The sequence below is a fragment of the Saccopteryx leptura genome, chromosome 11, assembly GCF_036850995.1.
Source record: "Saccopteryx leptura isolate mSacLep1 chromosome 11, mSacLep1_pri_phased_curated, whole genome shotgun sequence".
Classification (NCBI taxonomy): domain Eukaryota; kingdom Metazoa; phylum Chordata; class Mammalia; order Chiroptera; family Emballonuridae; genus Saccopteryx; species Saccopteryx leptura.
The window spans coordinates 5,803,824-5,815,873 of NC_089513.1; the positions used below are offsets into that span (position 1 = coordinate 5,803,824).

A 12,050-nucleotide genomic window follows, 5' to 3' on the forward strand; every position below is an offset into this window, starting at 1 on the left:
ATCCTTGAGGGCAAGTTACACAATCCCATAAAGCAAATGGCAAAGCACCCCAATGGACAGCGCCTGCGCAAGAATGACACAAGGAAAGAAAGGAGGAGGACACGTAGGAAAACAAGCCAGAGAGGGGTGAACTCCTCCGAAGGGGCTGATCAACAGAACCATGGTTGGCAAACCGCGGCTCGCAAGCCACATGCGGCTCTTCGGCCCCTTGAGTGTGGCTCTTCCACAAAAGACCATGTGCGGGCGCTATGTTGATAAGGACTGTACCTACCTATATAGGTTAAGTTTAAAAAACTTGGCTCTCAAAAGAAATTTCAATCGTTGTACTCTTGGTTATTTGACTCTGTTGATGAATGAGTTTGCTGACCACGAACCTAGAACATTCTCAGCACATTTATCACAAGGGAACCAAAGAAATCTGGGGTGACGGGGACTGTCCTAAGCCTTGGTGTGGGGGCGGTTATATGACCGAATGCACCTGTGTAAACAGCAGATGGCGCTGTACAGCACCAAGCTCACTGCATGGGAACTGGACCTCAGCTCCAAAAATCCCCCAGAAAGGAAAGTCAGTCCAAAGCAAGCTGTCTTTCACCTTTGAGTCGGAAAAGTTAAGTCACTAACCATGTTGGAGAGGCTGTTTAAGTGTAAATGGTACAATTTGTGGAGGATTATTTGAAATACTGATCACAACTTTCAATTCACATGTGTTTTCGCCAAGTAATTATGCTACTAGGAATTTGTCTTTTGGATGTACAGTGTGTCCGTAAAGTCATGGTGCACTTTTCACCGGTCACAGGAAAGCAACAAAAGACGATAGAAATGTGAAATCTGCACCAAATAAAAGGAAAACCCTCCCAGTTTCTGTAGGATGATGTGGCAGCATGTGCGCATGTGCAGATGATGACATAACACCATGTATACAGCGGAGCAGCCCACGGCCATGCCAGTTGAGATGTGAACGGTACAGAGGAAAGTTCAGTGTGTTCTGTGGCTTGCTAAATTCAAATCCATGACCAAAGTGCAACATGAATATCGGCGCATTTATAACGAAGCGCCACCACATAGGATAACATTACTCAGTGGGATAAGCAGTTGAAGGAAACCGGCAAGTTTGGTGGAGAAACCCCATTCTGGTAGGCCATCAGTCAGTGACGAGTCTGTAGAGGCTATACGGGATAGCTACCTAAGGAGCCCTAAAAAATCTGTGCGTGAGCCCACATCAAACTGCACTGAATAGGTATGAAACTGGGAGAGTTTTCCTTTTATTTGGTGCAGATTTCACATTTCTATCATCTTTTGTTGCTTTCCTGTGACTGGTCAAAAGTGCACCATGACTTTATGGACACACTGTATACTCATGCCAAAAACAAGGGCATATGGAAAACGATGTTCTCACAACATGAATTGAAAAAAGGATAATACTACTTGATCATTTTCCTAGTATTGGCCTATTGTTGTTAAAACAAAAAAAAAGGCCCTATGTCAACCTAACAGGCGCTGGGCCTTGGTTGAAACCATTTGAATATGCTGTGTCTCATGTAAACCTCACAACCCGATAAATTCGGAACTGTGCACGCAGAGGGCTAACATAGTGGACGCGCTGGTCTGGAAACAGAATGCGTAAATCCATGCATGTATAGTCCAGCTCCACTGTTTAGTACCACTCAAGTCAGCTGTGAGGTTTAAATGCGCTCATACATGTGAGGTCCTTTAAATGAGGCTAGTGAGAGGCGCTTGTGGCTAACAGCAGTAGTAACAAGGGTATGTTCCCACTGCTAGATGGGGAAGTTGAGGCAGAGATTAAGGCTCTGGTCTAAAATCACCCAATTGATTCTACACAGAATTGGACTGCCTGATTCATTTTGGTAAAAACATGGGCTTAACCTAAATATTTTCTAAGAAACAACAATAATAATAATACACATCAAAAGTCAGTAGACTTGTTTTAGTAAGTTATCATCCAACAATGAAATATTATGCAGATAAAAAAAGAGATCCAAGAGACATTGTTGGAAGAAGGCAAGCTACAAAACACAACGCAAATACGACCCCATGTGTGCCTATATTTATTTGCCTAAGTATGTACAGTAAGTGTATAAGAGAATATCCAAAAATTGGTGACTGCCTCCAGTGAACAGGAAAGGGGAGTAGGAGGCCAAGCAGTCACATATTTTCCATATTAGTTCTTTTTGTAACCATTGGGCAGATTTTATTATACTACAAAATAACCACGCCATCCACACTTACAAAAGAAAACAGGTCGTCCAGGTGAAAGAATGTGTGTCCGTGTGTCTCAGCCACCTGGAGTCAGGAGAAGCAGGACTCTGATGCCCTTGGGTCAAAGGTCTCAACAGCTGTCCTCAATCCTCTTCCTAACCCTTCCCAAACCATTCCTGGTTCTTCCTGCCATCTAACCCATGAGGCTGTCCTCCCCACCACGCCCTGCCTCATTCCTGGACCTCATACTCACATTTCAGTCTTTAGCTTCCCTCTTTACAACTCAGATCCTCTGGTGACCCTGCTCCTATGAATACCAGGAATGAACATTGTATCCAGCCAAACACCTGCCATCTACCAACCTTGGCACCCGCAGTCACCCATACAGCAAGTGGTCCTCACCATCCACTACGATTCTATAGATTTCCATCATGTAAGCCCACCTCCTTGCCTCCCTCACCTGCCTATTTCACCACTGTAGGTCACATCCTGGTCTTGACACGATAAAACACGGCACTCCCTCAAAAAGCATAAGGAGAAGCTGCAAACCACAGTAAAACCCCACCCCAGAGTGAAACATCAAGTCCTTACACCCGCAAGGACCTTCCTTAGGCACCAGCACAGAATATGAACAAGCAAACAGGTGCAGAAGACGCTGAGAAGGGCTGTAAGAGAAAAGTGTTTAGGATACTACCATCACTGAGAGATGCCCAACTCATATACCAGGAGGAGGAAGGGAAGTTTCCCCTCAACACACTACTCCTTCTGTTACTAACACACCACCCAAAGTTACAATGTCCATACTACAAAAATGTGCCTTCATCTGCTTGAATCCTCCCAGGAACTCTATTTGGAAAGTACTGTATCTCCATTTTTGAGAAGAGCACACTCAACCTTCAAAACTTCAATGACGGGCTCACAGCCACAAAGGAAGCCACCAAGAAACAGACACAAGTGCTGATCCTCTTGGACCATGATCAGAAACTCCTCCTTTATCTGTGTTACCAAACACAGGGCACGGGAGGACAGAGCCTAGTGATTAAGAGCCCAGTGCTGAGGCCACCACCTCCTAAGACTCTGAGGCACCCACATCTCAGTTTCGTCATCTGAAAATGGGAATAACAACAGCACCCACCCAGGGGGACTCAATTCTGGCACGATGGGACGAAGACGCTGATAAACTCTCAGCACACGGCCCCTCAAGCTGGACCACACCGTCCGAAGCAACCCTTCCAGCACCTGGAAGACAGACAGCACCGACTGAGACATTTACCCGTGAAAACCACTCAACTTCGGGACGTCATTAAAATTCCAAACTTTTGAGATCCAAAACGCACTGTTGACAGAAAGACAAGCCACAGACAGAGAGGAAATATTTGCCTATCCTATATCTGATAAGGATTTGTAGCACCCAGAACACATATTTAGAACAAATAACCCGATTTTTAAAATGAGCACAAGACTAGAGTAGACCTCTCAGTAAAGAAGACAGACACATGACTAATAACCATATGCAAAGGTGCTTCACAGCGCTGGTCACTGGGACACTGTAAATCAGGGGTCAGGAAACTTTTTGGCTGAGAGAGTCATGAACGCCACATATTTTAAAATGTAATTCCGTGAGAGCCATACAATGACCCATGTACATTATGCATTATCCAATAAAAATTTGCTGTTGTCCCGGAGAACAGCTGTGATTGGCTCCTGCCACCCGCAACCATGAACATGAGCGGTAGGAAATGAATGGATTGTAATACATGAGAATGTTTTATATTTTTAACGTTATTATTTTTTTTATTAAAGATTTGTCTGCGAGCCGGATGCAGCCATCAAAAGAGCCACATCTGGCTCGCGGGTCATAGGTTCCTGACCCCTGCTGTAAATGAAAGCCACACCAGACACCACCGCACACCGCGAGAATGCCAAGCTTCGTGTTGGCATGAATGTAGGAAAACTGGAACCTTCATGGTGGGAGTATAAAATTGGCTGGCTTATAAACACCTCTTTTTATTATCTGAGGGGAAAAAATTTTAAATGCACGGTGAACTACAGAGAACAACACGTTGCAGACGCTAGACATCACCCCCGTCGGTTCACGCAGAGTCAGCTCTCTCTCCTGGGCAGCCCTGTCCTACCTGCATCCTGACTTTCTGTTTTCTTGTGGTTCCTCGAACGATGAAGTTTGGCATTTTATTCAGTCCACTTTGTCCATCCTCCTCTACTGTTTGCCCCTCTTTATCTTAATAAATCCTCTGACACTTGAAAGCATTCAATTCTCCTGTACTTCCTATAAAAGTACTGAAATGGTGCTTTTCAAATGTAAGTCCTTGGTTAACCTAGTATTGATTTACGGTGAAGCAGGGGATAATAAGCATTTTTCCATATAAGTAACCTACAGGCTCAACACAATCCCAGAAAAATACTGACCCTCCTAAGTATCAAAGGCATGCAAACTAAAACAGTAATGATTTTTCACAAGTGAAATCAGCAAAGATTTTTCTAAATGCTATTCATTTCATGAAGACACCTTAATATAGTTACAAAAATATAGCTTGGCGATCTCTAACTCTTAAAAATATTAATACTCTTGACCAGGCGGTGGTGCAGTGGATAGAGCGTCGAACTGGGATGCAGAGGACCCAGGTTCAAAACCTCGAGGTCACCAGCTTGAGCACAGGTTCATCTGGTTTAAGCAAAGCTCATCAGCTTGAGCCCAAGGTCGCTGGCTTGAGCAAGGGGTCACTCGCTCTGCTGTTGTAGCCCCCCCCCCCCCCCCCCCCCCCGGTCAAGGCACATATGAGAAAGCAATCAATGAGAAACTATGGAGCCACAACAAAGAATTGATGCTTCTCATCTCTCTCCCTTCTGGTCTGTCTGTCCTTATCTGTCCCTCTCTCTGTCTCTCTCTGTCTCTGTCACACACACACACACAAAAAATCATACTCTATGACCCAATGCTATTTTTATAAATCTTAAAGAATATGAGACCAATGCATTATGTCCCCTTCATTAGTATACGCGATAAAAAGAAAATTTAAATCTTAACTATCAGAAGCATTCTGATCTCCAGCGGTACGGGCACGGTAAACACAATTCTGCACGTCTACTACACAATGGGACTTTAGTAGGGAACCACTAAAACTGATATTTATACAGAGTTATAAATAACATGGGAGAAAAAGTTCATATTGTTCGCTTGGTAAGTGCAAAAACACAGGAAACAAAATCGTATGTAAAGCGTGGTCTCAATTATGTGGAAAGAATAGGGAGGAAAACCGGACCAGCAAGAAATCCAGCAGAACTATCCGCTGGGTCGCAGGAGTCCTGGTAAATATTATTTTCAGTACTTTCTTTTTAAATTCTTCTCTTACAAACCCGGGGGCTCTTATTTATAAGAACAAAGTCCGTGAGCTCGTTGGCACTTGGTTGAAAGGGAATGGCGGGGGAAAGCCCCCAGGTTCAAGCACAACCCGACACCAGGAGGGTCAAACAGAACTATGCGTCTGCAGGTAAGGACACTGTATTATTACATTTCTCTCATCAGAACCGAGGCGGCCTCCTCCTTCCACTCACAGCACCCAAAATAAGTTTTTGCAAATTTTCACATTTTGTTTGGTGGATACAGACTCAAGGAATGCCCTGAAATAGTCCCAGTCTAGAGGACGGGAGTAAGAGCGCCCATTCTCAGTGCCCCTCTCCCTCCTTGCTCAGCTTCCTCCTTATCCCCAGGATCCATTATAACCCCTCCCCCCGCCCAGACCTCGACTCCCTCCCCCACTCTCGCTCAGAAAAACTCTCTCTGCAAATCTGCAACATGGGTTAACTGCAGCTCTGCCCAGACTACAACTCCACCCTTACAGGGCCACGTGGCAGGAGAAACCAATAACCACTCAGACTGGTCTCAGTGCACAGTCAGGACCACGACCTTTGGGGGGGGGGGGCTCCACGCTGCCTGGAAACCCAACTGCACTGCCCTGGTCCCCTCACTCCCTCCCTTTGCTCGCAGACCACGACACAGCTTTCCCGCACCTAGCTCACTTACCCCACCCCCACCCCCACCCCTATCGTGGATCTCTGCTGACGGCCCCACGTCTTGTTCCACTGAGAAAATGACACACGTCACAGGAACACTTCCCACTCCAGCACACTTCTCCTGAGCTGGGCACACGGGCTTCCTTCTCTCCTTCCTTCCTGTGACTGAGCAGGTGCACGCACCTCTCTAAAGGTCCCCCCACTGGCCCTGTGACCTCCTTCACAGCCCAATCCCACGACGGCGGGATCACCCTTCAGAAGGTCAGTTCTCACACGGATAATAAACAGATCTGCCCCACCTTCCCCACCAGCTATGGGTGCAGAAAGAGGCTCTGTCTTTTAATGCCCTCTGCAGCAAACGCCTTGGGGACCCGTGCAGACCCACAGCCTCCTCTCCCAGCTCCCAGGCTCTCTTAGCCCACGCGGGACGCCGACCCCACCACCGCCACTCAGAAGCCGCTCTGGTCGGGGCGCTGCTGACATCCCCTCCCCCACCCGCGGATGCCGCCCCAGCTCTCAGCCCTGGGCTCACGGGTGCTGTCCACCACACCCCACACGGCTGGTCCCGCGTGGACTGCGTCCAGCCTTCTGACTTCAGAACTCCCCGGCACCGACATTGGTCATTTCTCCTCCAACACTCAGGCCTTTAGCAACTTTGCTCGTTCAGCCATCTCCCCAAATTTCACCCCTTCCCTGTCTCAGAGACTCCTGACATGTCATGTGTTCCACACGGCACTCTGGACCCCCGCACCCCCCTAACCCCAGCCTGCTCCCCTTGCAACTCTTCCCACCTTCAGTCCCAGCTACTCCACTCTGCCAGCTGCTCTGACCACACTGTCAGCAACCAGCCGGGGCCCCTGCCTCCCCCTCACACTCCACACCCAGTGTGTCACCAAGGCCTGCTCTCCGCCGTCAGCACGCCTGCGGCTCCCTGTCCCTGTCGACCGCCGCGCTGGGCCACACTGTGGTCCTGTCCCGCTGGCATCTCTGCTCCCCACCCTGGGCCCCTCCATTCTTTTCTGAGCATGGTGCTGGTGCCCGGGAGGTGGCACACGTGCTGACCCCCAGGCGACAGACACTCTCCTCCACAAAGGCCTTCATGTCCGGCCCAGGAGTCTCACGCCTGAGGCAGCAACCAGGTAAGGGCTGCAGGCTAACCTGTCAGTGTGCACAGGGGGTGGAATCTCCAACTCTTCACAGGCTCCAAGCGGCAAGCGAATAACAGGAGCTGAGACACAGTCAACGTGACAGAACTGCTCTGCCTTCCTTTAGGGCAGGGGTCTCAAACTCCGGCCCATGCGGCCTGCGGGCCACGAGTTTGAGACCCCTGCTTTAGGGCCTCCAGCTCTTACCACAATGAGCTTTATCTTAAAAAGCAACATGAAGACAGCATGGCGACAAAGGTGGGTAAGGAAATTCAGAGTTTTAAGGCCAGTAACTGCGGCCACCATCACAACCGCCCGGCCCGGGCCAGTTTTCCACATTAGATTCGGGCTGATCGTAGAGAAACAATGGAAAAGGCCCTGGCCTTTGGCTCAGCAGTAGAGCGTCAGCCTGGCATGTGGAAGTCCCAGGTTCAATTCCCAGCCAGGGCACACAAGAGAAGCATTCATCTGCTAATCCACCCTTTCCCCTCTCCTTTTCTCTATCTCTCTCTTCCCCTCCTGCAGCCAAGGCTCCATGGGAGCAAAGTTGGCCCAGGTGCTGAGGATGGCTCCATGGCCTCTGCCTCAGGCACTAGAATGGCTCCAGTTGCCACAGAGCAACAGCCCGGATGGGCAGAGCATCACCCCGTGGTGGGCATGCTGGGTGGATCCTGGTCAGGTGCATGCAGGAGTCTGTCTGTCTGCCTCCCGCTTCTCACTTCGGAAAAATACCAAAAAAAAAAAAAAAAGAGAAACAACAGAGCCAAGAACTGGTGGACCATTTTCCTTTATTCTAGACTCATACTGGCCAATGAGTAAAAACAAACACACGGGCACCAAAACCCATTCTTTCTGGTTTTTTCCTTGAATCAAAGGCTCCCAACTCTGTTCACGGCCATTTTGGCTGCCTCCTCCCTCCCAACCCCCTGGCCTCTCTGCCTTGGAACAACACAGTGTCCTCCTCCAAAAATGGCCTCCTGGCTCCTCCTTTTAAACCTTTCCACAGGACAATCCCTCCCCCAGCACACATTAGCATAACCAAGCCCCTGCCCAAGCAGGAAGGTAATTACTATTATCACCTATCACCTAGGTGACGCCCATTCACATGGGCAGAAGCACCATTTTTAACAATCAAAGTGAGCAAAACCAAATAACACAAATTTTACAACTTATTGGCCCAACAAAAGTTAAACAAATAAATGTAAAATTCAGAAAATGGACTTGAAGCTGTCATATAATTTAAGGTTTAATAAATTAAGAATGAATTTATAATTACAGCAAAAGCCCTAATAAATTTTCAGGTGATTCACTCCCACTGGGTAGTCGACTGATTTAACAATAGAAGGTTAACGCCATGCTGGGACGCTGAGGGTCCCCCAAGTCAGCCATATAAACAAGTTGATCTCTACACCACGCTCAGTTCTTAAAGTATCTGATTCAACGAGAAGAAAAATACGCAGATATTTTGATATTAAACTTGCAGAGAACTCTTATGTGAGCATTTCTAAGCATTTTTCTTGTAACTATGTTCAGCACGTTCCTATTAAACTGAATATGAGACAAATGTTCATAAATTCAGTCATTTAAAATATTAATGCAGTGGGTTGATAAGAATTAGTTAAGGAAATAAACTCACTCCTCAATTTTCCAATTTGGGTTTTTAACATGTTGGATTCAAAAAGCAGTACGCTTACATAACAATCCATCAGTTATGTGCATATTAAATTTTAATGTCCATATTTTTATACCTTTCTAGGTAGTTGCCAATATTTTAGCTAAAAACATGACAAATTCCCTAAACAATCTCACCACTTTGACTGCCTCTGGGAGGGAATGACCTCACGGTGTACGCTCCCAGTCAGGTTGGATCTTTCGAGAATTTTTGATACATCCCGACAATGACGTGGGCCCAACGACGGGTCTGCTGTTTGTTTTCATTCTGCAGCGAGGGTGCCACACCAAACAGTACAATGAAACAGGGCTTTCACCACTTTTCATTCTTCAAAGTCTCAAGTTATTCATTTACACACAGAAATCTCTTAAATATCTTCATCCACTGAAGCACAAGTTTTTAACCCCTGAAGGCAATGTGCACATGAAAATAACCAGAAAGTGACAAACCGCTTTGAACGTGCTCAGTCGGTCTTTAGACCTGAACAGAAAGCTCTAATTTTAAAACCAAGTTGTCAGCCAGTCAAAGGCTTTCGCATAAAATGTGTGAGTTTTCCGTTCAGCGTGCATTAGAGACTATGAGCTTTCAGTTAAAATAATCTTCCTTCATTTTCTATCAGTGCACCGGAATGAAGAAGATTCAGGATACAAAAAGCCATCCCATGTGAGATATACTATGTGCGTATCAGGAGCAAATGTAAACCCCCTTCACTGATCTTTAGCAATAAAGGGGATCCTGGGCAGCAGGAATTACTCAAATTCATTACGCAGCCCTATTAAACAAACCATATAAAAACCTCACAAAATGGAAAATTTCACATGCTCTGTAAAGTGATAACTGTCCAACGTAATCATTTACCATCAGTTGCCAAATGTGGGATCTCTTGATTTTAAAATGATTGACTTAAAATCATCTGTAATGGCCCACTGTGCCTCAGCAGGACTTTCCTATGTAAGTCACACAGAGCTGGGGACATCGTGGTGACCTCCTGACTGACGGGCTAACTGAAAACCTTTATTTAAAGAAAAACTTTATGTGCATTTCCCCCAAGGTAAAAGGTTTTACTATTCACTGACCATAGGAAAACAAACACAAACTATAAAAAAAAACAAAACCTCTGCTCGAGGTTATGAAACATATATCTCTTTATCTCCATTATCCACGCCCCCTTCCACGCGCGGAAAACCACAGGACACTGAGAAATGGAAAGCAGAAGCAGTGATCCCCACCTCGAGACCCCGGAGGGGGAGCTGAAGCCTAAGCCTGCTGAAGGGAAGGCAACAAAAAACACATCGAAGAAAAGGTATCGATTCTGAGACAGGTCATATGCTATTTATTTTTAAAATGAGGAGAACAGTTAGAAACCAAAAACTCCAATAGCCAAGGTTACAGTTCAAAAGAAAAGTGGAAACAAACAACAAAAAAAGGCTGATTTTTAAAAATTGAGAAAAGAAAGCTAAAAAAAAATAAAATAATAATTCATGATGTCTAACAACCAACAAAGGGATGAAGTCTGGAAAAGAAAAAAAAAATTCAAGAGGAAGAAATTATAAAATAAATTTTAAACGTTTTCCCCAGAACCCAAGAATAGCAGTTCCCAGAGTCTAGGGATCCACAGAGTGCCCACATGTCCAAAAAGAGAAAACAATAACAACCAGGCACATCACGGTAACATTTTAGAATTTGGAGGATAATCCAAAGGCATGAGAAAGCATTCAGAAGAGAGAAGAATTACAGTCAAACGGCTAGGGCTAGGACGTGGGGGACAGCTGACTGAGGGGTGGCACTGGAGGCTGGCAGAGTGGCACCTTCAAAACTCCAGGAGAAACTGACTTTCAACACGTCACACATTCCATCTGTGACTTCCTCTGTGCATCCCCGTGGCGGCACGTGACTCATTCTGGACAGTGGAGCATGAGCAAACGTGACATGTGTCACTTCTGTGCCAAATACTCCAGTGCCAGCCTGCGCCCTGTCAGCTCTCCCTGCACCCTGGGGTGCGAGGAGGGGACGCAGGCAAGACCAGCCTGAACCACAAGGAAGAAGCCCCAGGAGCCCCGGGCCCACCACAGGCAGGTGTGGTGAAAGCGAGAAACATGCCCTGCCTCACGCCCTGAGATTCAGAGCGAGGTGGCTGCTGACTCATGTCACCTAGAAATCTGTATGCAGCCGGACTATAAGTCAAATATGTAGAACACAAACATTTTTGGACATGCACGATGTCAAACTCAAACACACAACCCCCGCCCCTCATCACCTCTCTAGGAAGTCCCTAGGAGGATGAGCTCCAGAAAACAGGCAACCCCACATGCAAAAGAAAAGAAAGACTCCAGGTGGATGGATGACACGAATCTCAACTGACCTGGCCTGTCTGAGATAATGTCCCTGTTGTCCTTAGCTCTTCCCGATCAGACACTGGTCACCCTCCCAGAGCCAGCTCTCCTGTGACATCTTCCATGAAGACACAGATCCCATTTCCCTTGCTCCCACAAGTAAATACACATCGTGCATCAACGGCAAGAAGGGTAGCCTCCACCAGCCGCCACTGTGAAGTCTGTCATGTGGCATGGGACTCGGGCATTACGTAACCATTCCCGGTCTCAATGTCCTCACCATCGGGGTAAGAATGAAGCTGGTCAATCATCAGAAGGGTCCTTCTAACACTACAATGAAGTAATTCTGCAAGTGGGCCAAACCACCAAAACCCTCATTTAATTCTGTTTGGTGCCCATGCTTACACACTCTCAGTCTGTGGCATTTGGTAATAATGTATTCCCTAAGCCTGTGTGTGTGCATGCACTTTATTTTTTTGTGCATTCACCTTAAAAGCAGTGTCAACAGACAAAAATGACTATTGTGAAAAGGGGGATTATTTCCTTTAAAACCGAAATTAAGATTTATTTATTTATTTATTTATTTGTATTTTTCTGAAGCTGGAAACGGGGAGGCAGTCAGACAGACTCCCGCATGCACCCAACCGGGAT

The 12,050-nt window shown here is 46.6% G+C and overlaps 1 protein-coding gene across 10 annotated transcripts in view; it reads right to left on the reverse strand.

The window, feature by feature from the left end:
- The window catches only part of SOCS6 (suppressor of cytokine signaling 6), a 39,175-nt gene that overhangs the window by 21,566 nt on the left and 5,559 nt on the right, over positions 1-12,050 (reverse strand). The gene's annotated exons all lie outside the window — the stretch shown is intronic.